The 9,564-nt window shown below is 42.7% G+C and overlaps 1 protein-coding gene across 5 annotated transcripts in view; it reads right to left on the minus strand.

Annotated features, from left to right (window-relative positions):
• NEK10 (NIMA related kinase 10) overlaps positions 1-8,189 on the minus strand; it is a 225,098-nt gene extending 216,909 nt beyond the window's left edge. For 4 of the 5 annotated variants that reach the window (XM_087430638.1, XM_087430637.1, XM_087430634.1 and 1 more), the window contains exon 1: positions 8,086-8,189. The gene's annotated coding sequence lies outside the window, so the exon portion shown is untranslated. The remainder of the gene's footprint in view (positions 1-8,085) is intronic. The other variant, XM_087430642.1, reaches the window with a different exon arrangement.
• Between the last annotated feature and the right edge of the window lie 1,375 nt (positions 8,190-9,564).

The following is a 9,564-nucleotide window of genomic DNA, read 5'->3' on the forward strand; positions in this document are numbered from 1 at the left end:
GGACACCTTCCTTGTGCAAATAGTTTATACTCTAAACAATTTTCTATTTTATATTTAAACAAGCACTTGCGAGTAAAAAGAATAAAAAATGCTAATAGTATTCTGACCGTCTCCCATTCATTCCCCCAAATACTTATTGACTATCTGCTATATGTTAGACACTCCGTTAAGAGTTTGCCTTCATTTTCCTCTGGCTAATACTAACCCAAGTTGGTCTAAGAGTGCTGCTCCAAAATCGACTAGAATATGTGGCAATAGATACCATTATAATATTCTTATTTTCAACCTTTATTCCCATTCAAACTCATATCTTTCGTGATAAAGGGAAATACAAGCAAATATGAACGCAGATTCTATGGATCCCCTCAACTGCCACTGCATAATGATATTTATTATTTGTCTGTGTTCATCCATTATATGGCTACTAACCCTAGTCTACTTAAGACATAGTTTATAACGTGCCTGTGTTAGAACAAATGAACCTGAGACCCATATATTAAGCAGTGATATTGAAAAAGGAAAGAAGATCCAGATGATGTGAAGGAAGAATTTATATTAACTAGTCAATGAAAATAACTAAAGTAGCACACTAAATTTCTCTTTTCTCATTGACCCCAAACATAGTAAGATTATATTCTATTCCCTGTTTTTGTGTGAGAAAGGTGACAATGATATTCACCTATTCTTTCAAGAAATAATTATTGGTCCCTTCGTATATGCCAGGCACTGAGGATACTGCACTGAATAAGACATGGTCAAAAATGTCTTCCCCAAAAAGTTAACGATCATGGTAATAAGTCATGATAATAAGTGAGTCATGATAGTAACAAATGATTAAGGATTCAGCCCAACTCCCTAGACCTTCTAAGAGTGAAGAGAACACTGGGTAAACACATTGATGTTCATGACAACTGGCGGCACTGCAAGAAACTAGAAGTACTTTCTGAGCCATGAAATAAAATTAAATTTCATCAAATAATATTTCCTTTTAAGTGCATTTTATTATTTACTATGTTCTAACTGTGCACAAGACACTACTGGGCACTGCAAAAAGAATCTATTCACAACTCAGTGTATAGGAAATCCTAAATATGTAGGTTAAACAATATGAACCTGCTGATATTGGGCCTTTTTTAAAAAAAAAGGGGGCCGGCTCTGTGGCTTAGCGGTTAAGTGCGCGCGCTCTGATGCTGGCGGCCCGGGTTCGGATCCCGGGAGGGTTCGGATCCCGGGAGCGCCCGGAGGCACCACTTCTCCGTCCAACGCGAGGCCGAGTCCCGCGTACAGCAACTAGAAGGATGTGAACCTATGACATACAACTATCTACTGGGGCTTTGGGGGGAAAAAGCTGAATAAATAAAAATCTTTAAAAAGAAAAAGGGACAATTTCTTACGGTTCAGCCCAATACAAGAGACTAAATAAGAACACTAGGAATGTCAAACAGCAGAGAAAATTAATTTCCAAAGGAAATTATAAATTGAATGAATTCAGGGGAAGGAAAGATTGCTGTGGGCTGAAGAGTATTAGAAAGGCTTGTGAACTAGGGTCTTGAATATCCAGGAGAATGGGTAGGGTAGGTGAAGAACATTCCAGGGGAATGAACAAAGGGATGAAGGCAAGATCCTGAGAGTGGCTTTGGGAAATGGTGAGGAGATGAGTTGAGCTGGAGCTGAGGAATGTGGAGAGAGGTGAATGATGGATACATGAATGAGTGGTGGCCTCCAAGGCTACAGCCAACTTATGGAACAAAATAGTCTCAAAGAAAGCACAGCCCTTTGGCTTGAACCTCAGAAAAATGACACCTTCCTCTTCCTCACGCCCTTACCCATTTGGTCACTAAATCCTGACTGTTTTTCTACTCAATATGGTTCCTGTCTGTTCACTTCTCTCCACCCTCACTGCCGACACCCTAGTCTACATCATTGCTCATCTGAACTACAGGAATGGTCCCCCAAATGGCGCCCCCCAAATGGTCCCCCAACTTCCAATTTCTCCCTCCTCCCAAAAACAACAAGAAATCTGTTCTCTATACAGCAACAAAGCACCCTTTTCATGGTACAAATCTGACCAATTAAGCCTTTACAGGCTTCCCATTTCTCGTAGGATAAAACCAAAACTTAATAAGGCCTGTGAGGTGTTCCACCAGATGATGCCTCTGCAAGCCCCGCCCCCCCAGCCAGCTCCACTCACATGTGGTCCCTGAATCCCTGCCCCAGACCTGCTTCTCCTAGACATCCCAGGACATTTACTCAAGGGTCAGATTGGTATGGAAAGGCCTGGAAGGCTCATCCATCATGTCTCAACTCAAGCATCCATTCTTTAAGAAAATTTTCGCTGACCTCCTTGATGGGGTCACAGCTCCACCTGGCACTGCCTTGCAGCTCCTAATAAAAAGGCAGATTCAGACAATAACTCAATACATACACTTTAGTTTACTGTAAACTAGTCAGGGACAGGGATGACAGCCAGTTTGCTCATCCCAGCATCTAGCACAGTACTGCTAGTTTATAACAAAAGAAGTATTCAATAAATGACTGCTGAATGAATGAATGAATGAGTGAATAAACAAATCCCAAGTGAAACATGACTGGGAAGCGCCAAGTATAACTGGGGTATCGTTGTTTAGATGTGGAGAATAAAGATACGGAAAAAACTATCAGCAAATGATAAGTTTGCTCCAGCTGACCAGCATCCAGCTATTACAGAACGTTAGTTTGACAAAAATCTCTTTATAAACACAAGGAGACCACAAAGTAAATACGATATTCATGTTAAATATGGACGGCCTCAAGTATACATGAACAGGACAATAAAATTTCCTAAAGGAAGGATGCGTATTCACAGTTATGTCAAGTGTGGCAGACACGTGCACGTTACGTGAACGCCGTGATGAGAGTTTGCAGCTTTGGGAATGTGCATTCTTCTGCTTACACTGCTGGGATGTAGTCCAAAGGAGCAACAGTGGTGGAGGAAACCTAGTTTCCACTCGCCCACTGAGTGACCTCGGAAAGTCCCTGGCCCTCTCTGATTATTAGTTTCCTCATTTACCAAAAAATAAAAATAACAATATCCCCATTTCAAGGTGGTAGTTGGAACTAAATAAAATTAAGTGAAACCCCTTTAAAACTGTCAATAGCTTTAGAGGTATAAGTGATTGTGATTATGATGGCTGCTGTAAATGTTATTCTTACTTCAATTTGAAGAGCTGGTCATGCTTATTTTAGAGCATTTGTCTATATTCACTGACTTTGATTAACTGACGACAAATACTAGACATAAAATGAAAGAAATAGTTTTATTTTCAATGTCACAAATAGTCTTCATTTCAAATTTTTTAAACTAATATTATTTAGGGCTTACTTTTATAAGCACCTTGATTTATTCATTTATTTTTTTTTTATAATTTTATTTATTTATTTATTTTTTCCCCCAAAGCCCCGGTAGATAGCTGTATGTCACAGCTGCACATCCTTCTAGTTGCTGTATGTGGGACGCGGCCTCAGCATGGCCGGACAAGCAGTGCGTCGGTGCGCATCCAGGATCCGAACCCAGGCTGCCAGTAGCAGAGCGCGTGCACTTAACCGCTAAGCTACGGGGCCGGCCCCTTGATTCATTCATTTAATCCTCAGAACAGTGCTATGAGGTGGGTAGTGTTGTGTCCCCAACTTACAGATGAAGAAGCTGAGGCACAGAAAAGTGAAGTAACTTGGCCAAGATCTCTTATCTCGTCATAATAACAATACAAGCAAATGTCTATGTTGTGCTTACCCTGTGCCAGCCTGTTATTCTAAGCACTTTTCACACATTCATATAGTTCCCCTAACAAATCTATAAGGCAGCTACCAATTACTGTCCCCATTTCATAGATGAGGGAACTGAGGCCCAGAGAAGCTAAGTAATTTGTCCAGGTCACACAGCTGGTAAGCGGCAGAGCAGGGATTTAAAGCCAGGCAGAGCCCTACCTGTTAATCTAATGCTCTACTAACTCACATTTGTTGGTGGCATTTATCCAGCTCTCTATTCACCTAAGTGAATTTTCTAGATAAATGTCTACCATTTTAATCATCATATATTACTTCATCTACATTTTTCTGAAATTAATTAACAATTCTCTTTTATGCAAAATACACCAGATACTGTGTGACTTTTTCCTGATTGCCCAGGGTCAATGTCATGGCTGCAGTGCTTTGTCCATTTTGCCACTGGTTTTTATTTTAATTTTTATAGGAGGGTTTTTTAGTCTCTTTTCTAGATATGAGCCAGTTGATTGTCATTCTGTCCCTTTCACTCTGCTGAGGGATGTGAAGTTAGAACCCATGTCAAGTATAACTATTCCTAGTAAGATTTAATAAGCTCAGAGTTGACGCCAACTCCATGGAATGAGTGCACGACCTTTATTATGACTATTGCAGATTCCAGCTGAGATGAGGGGAAGTCTGACTTCTAGATAAGTATGAGTAATTACTTTACCAAATGAGAAATGATCTATTTTATTCAGTGCTCATATTCATGTTTTTTATCATCATGCATGTCAGGCATATACACGAGTATATTTCAAGTTCACTTTCCTGTGGAAGACCAAGTCTTTCAAAAATGTAAGGCTCATTTCCAAAAGCATGCCACACACCCTGTCCCTAGGTTGACACTTTCTATCCCCCATCCTGCTTTATTTTTATCTATTTACTTGTCTCAAGTAGAACACAATACAAATAGCTAACTTTGTGTGTGTGTGTGTGCGTGTGTGTGGAAGATCAGCCCTGAGCTAACATCCTCCTCTTTTTTGCTAAGGAAGATTGGCCCTGGGTTAACATCTATGTTCATCTTCCTCTACTTTATATGGGACGCCGCCACAGCATGGCTTGACAAGCGGTGTGTAGGTGCGAGCCCGAGATCTCAACCTGCAAACCCTCGGGCCCCTGAAGCAGAGCACAGGAACTTAACCGCTGTGCCACCAGGCCGGCCCCACTTAACCACTGCTGCGCCACCGGGCCGGTCCCACAAATAGCTAACATTTACATGGCATTTCCTATGTACCCACCACAGTTCTAAGAAATTGTCTATATTGATTCATGTAATACTCACAACAATTCCATTTTACAGATGAGGAAACTGAGGGGCAAAGATGATGTAACTTGCCAGAGGGCTCATATCCAGTACTGCGGAGCTGGGATTTGCACCCAGCCAATCTGGCTTGAGAGTCTGTGTTCTAAGGACTCTGCTCTACTACCCCTGGGAACATAAGTTCTAAGGGAACAGTGACTCTGTTTTGTTCACTGCTGAAAGCCCAGGTGCTCAATAAATGTTTGTTGACTGCCTGAATGACCTTCTAGCTCCTTTCCGCCTATACAAGTGCTCAACTTAGTTCCCTCGACTTCAGCCTCAAAGTTTAACTGGCTCCAACAGGCAGAGTAACATTCCAGGCCGTTCCTTCACCTACTCAAGACTTTACTGGCTGCATTTTCTTTTGACCCACCTTTATCTAGCATGGAGCCCTGGACCCATCAGATGGTCAATAAATACTCATCAAATGAATGAGTCTCTTACTTGTATCAGTGCTGTTGATACACAAATGTTTGAGATCAAATACTATAGTGTAATCAAGTAGCAGAATGATGTCCTAGAAATTGCACTTGACTGAATTAAAAGATTGATTTTTACCTCTTGTGAGCTGTCCACGGAAATTTTACAATTCCAACCTTCATTGTGTTTCTTTTTCTTTTTTTTTTAAGACTACTTCTTCAGGCCAGTTTTAGGTTTATGACAAATTTGTGAGGAAGGTACAGAGACTTCCCACATATCCCCTGCCCCCACACCTGCATAGCCTCCCTCATTATCAACATCACTCAGCAGAATGGTATATTTTTTCTTAAGGATGAACCTACATTGACACTTCATAATCACCCAAATCCATAGTTTACCTTTCGGTTCACTCTTGGTTGTTGTACATTCTGTGAATTTGGACAAACGTATAACGACATGTATCCATCATTATAATATGATAAGGTATTTTCACTGCCCTAAATATCCTCTGTTCTCTGCTTATTCATTTCTCCCCACCCCCAACCCCAGCAACCACCGATCTTTTCAGTGTCTCCATAGTTTTGCCTTTTGCAGAATGTCATATAGTTGGAATCATATAGTATGCAGCCTTTTCAGATTGACTTCTTTCACTTAGTAATATGCATTTAAAGTTCCTCCATGTCTTTTCATGACTTGAGAGTTCATTTTTTTTTTTTTTTTAGCTCTGAACAATATTCCATTGTCTGAATGTATCAAAGCTTATCCATTCACCCACTGAGGGACATCTCAGTTGTTTGCAGGTATTGGCAATTGTGAATAAAGCTCCTACAAACATCCATAGGAATGTTTCTATTTTTTAAACATGTGAAAATTTACTAAGTATAAGGTACTGTGCACTTGATATGGATTATGCACATTTAGTCTTAAAACAATCGTGTGAGGTAGGTGCTATTATTAGCCCACTGTACAGATAAAGAAACAGATTAGAGGCTAATTTGCTGTGGGTCACAGAGCTAAAATGATGGAGCCAGGATTCAAATCCATGTATATCTGACTCCAAAGCTTCTCTCTTGCAAACTATGCTGTACTCTTTCTGTTTCCCATTTTAAACTTATACCATATAATAACAGCCACCATCACAATGATTATGGCATGAAATATAGACTGTGAATTGAAATTGTTTCCAACTACTAAGGGTCTTAAAATCAACGTAAAACCTGTAAATTCAACATTGAGCTTTTATAAGCAAAAGCTTCATTTGCCAGAAGTTATTTCTGACTTTTCTGGAACTAATAACGATGCCATGAAAGACTATAACTTCTCATTTTAGAGATTCATTCATTTAACCAGTATTTGTTGGGTGGCCCCTGCTATGTGCATGATACTGTGATAGATAAAACAAATGGTGAGTAAGACAAACATGGCCTCTGTCCTCACACAGAGAGTCTAGAGGAGCAAGCGGAAAACTAATCAGGCAGCACACAAAGAAGGATTGGGGAGTGAGAGCAGGGTTGAGGAGGGTACTTAAAGTGGAGTCATTGGAGGCAGTGTGAGCAGTGGGTCAAACTACCACACATGGGAAGACAATGTGGCGTGTCTGGGGAACAACCAAGATGGAACTGCTGATGGAAGGCCTAACTAAGCAGGTTGGATTAGAATAATGGGGGAATCTTTGCAGGAAATGAAATGCCCTTATATGTTTTTTAGCAAGATCAGTCTAACAATAGCTGGAAAATAGATTAGATAGGGCCAGACTGGAATAAGGAAAGCTGGATGGGTGTTTGATTTAACCAAGGGACTGGTGGAAATTGTAATATAGTGAGAAGGGAGACAGCCAAATCATTCCACAGACAGGAATTGATTTGACAGCTATTAAGATGATATAGCCTTGATAATTAATGCAAATGCAGAAGAGGCGGTAAGCCTCAAAGATATGGCCAAGAATGTGGTTTTGGTAACTGAATAGATGGTGGTGCCCAACATAGGGAATCAAAGGGCAAGGCAGTCTGGTGGGAGTGGGGGAAGATGGCATTCAGGGTTGCACATGTGTGGAGTTAACTGGCAGTTGGATTTTGAGGTCTGGCGCTTAGTGGACCAGCCGAGGCTAGAGGTGGAGGCTTTCCATTCATCAACAGATATATAGTGCCTGAAGCCATGGAAGTGGACAGGCTCACCCACGTGGAGCAGAAAAGCGGAGGGGCAGTCAGAGCAGCATCATATAAGGGGAAGGCAGAAAAGCGACGCCCATAAAGGGTTTTATGAATGAGCCTCCTGAGGTGTCGGAGCAGACTGGAAGAGATACACTCAGACTCCATGTAACCAGAATAATTCCTTCATCGAACTGAAAGGACCATCCAACATCGTTGATGGCACTTTCCCACCATCCATCCGCCCAACACCAACCTACCTGCGACAGCCTGCACTCTCTGCCCCTGCCTCATGTCGAATGAAGCTCACTCGCGAGGCTTCGGGGCTGCTTCACAAGGACCTGCGGGCATCGCCCTGGAGACCCTGCCTTAAACCGCGCGCCGGCACAGAGGAGCGCCCGCTCCTGCCCCACTCACCGCGCCGGAGGGAGGGTCCCTCCTTCAGGCCAATCTCGAAATCGTCCTTCTCATCGTCTCTGCTGCCGTCTCCCGCTGCTCCGGATCGGGGGGCCTGTCCCGCCCTCCCCCAGCCCACTCCTGGTCCCCTCAACCTCGAGGGCACCACTGCCAGCTGCACCGTTGGATTTTCAATCAAATCCTCCTTTAGGTCACCAACCGGCGCCGGCTGAACCAATGCCAACACTTCTTCTTCCGCCTCGCCATGGCGCCTCAGCCAATCAGGAACAGCCGTCCTGCGGCGTGCCGAGCGCCATAGCAACGGGTGACGCCTGCCTCAGGGTTGCCGTGGCAACCAGAGAACGCGCAGGTTCCAGCCCCAAGGCTGCAAGCTGCGGAGGAGGCAGGTGGTTTAGCACTGCGCTGCAGCCACTTTACCCCGACCAAGAGCTACTTGCCTGTGGACAGGTTTCCTAAACGCTATGGATTTTCTGAACTTGGTGCGCCCAACTTTTAGCATTTGAAATAAAATGGGTGGCAAAGAGCAGCTTCATCTCAGGGTGTTTAGTTTCCAAGCACTGCTATGGACCAAAAATCAGTTCTCTTCCAAAGCAAAGATTTAGTCTGACACGGCTCAATGCAACATGCTAGATGGCTTTCATAAAGCGTGAAAACATTTTCAGTCACTCAAGTGCACTGCGTGCCTCAGAGAACGAGAATATGGTGTTGTGAAAATAAGAGTGACCCGCAATTCAAGAGATCTGTATGGTACACCCGTCACTAGTTCGTTTTGAGGCTTCAGGCAAGTCTCTTCACCTTTTGTGCAAGTCTAAAGCTTCTCTCGGAAAAAACTTGAACTGCATTAGATAAAGCTTTAAAAAGATAAACTTCGCATTATGAAATCTTTAAAAAATGAAAAATATTGAGTGCTCCTTTTGTGCCAGGCACTATTCCAAACTCTTTCCTCATTATTTCACTTACTCTTCACAATATCATCTGGTAGTCATTATTTTTCACCCTAGTTGAGAGTTGTAAAATGGAGGCACAAGAAGTTTCCTAAGTTGCCCAACATGGCAGAGCTAGTAAGTGATGGAGGCAGGGTAGCACCTACAGTTTGGCTCTAGAGCCGTCTTCACCATGATGATGCTCCCTTGACAATTTCTTCAAGCTATAGGGCCTCCTCAATCCCATTTTTTAATCTATCTATCTAATCTATCTATCTATCTATCTATCTTGCTGAGGAAGCTTTGCCCTGAGCTTACATCCACTGCGAATCTTCCTCTATTTGTATGTGAGACACCACCAAAGCATGACCACTGACAGAAGAGTGGTGTAGTTCTGTGCCCAGGTGCCCAGGAACCAAACCCAGGCCGCTGAAGTGCAGCGCGCTGAACTTAACCATTAGGCCAACGGGGAAGGCTTGTCAATCCTATCTTAATATCGCTCCAAATGCCCACTAGTGTGTCAATTAGTGTGGTGATAAAATCTCCCAAAACTTGA

The sequence above is a fragment of the Ceratotherium simum genome, chromosome 5 (assembly GCF_057802395.1).
Source record: "Ceratotherium simum simum isolate JZ-2026a chromosome 5, ASM5780239v1, whole genome shotgun sequence".
NCBI classification, from domain to species: domain Eukaryota; kingdom Metazoa; phylum Chordata; class Mammalia; order Perissodactyla; family Rhinocerotidae; genus Ceratotherium; species Ceratotherium simum.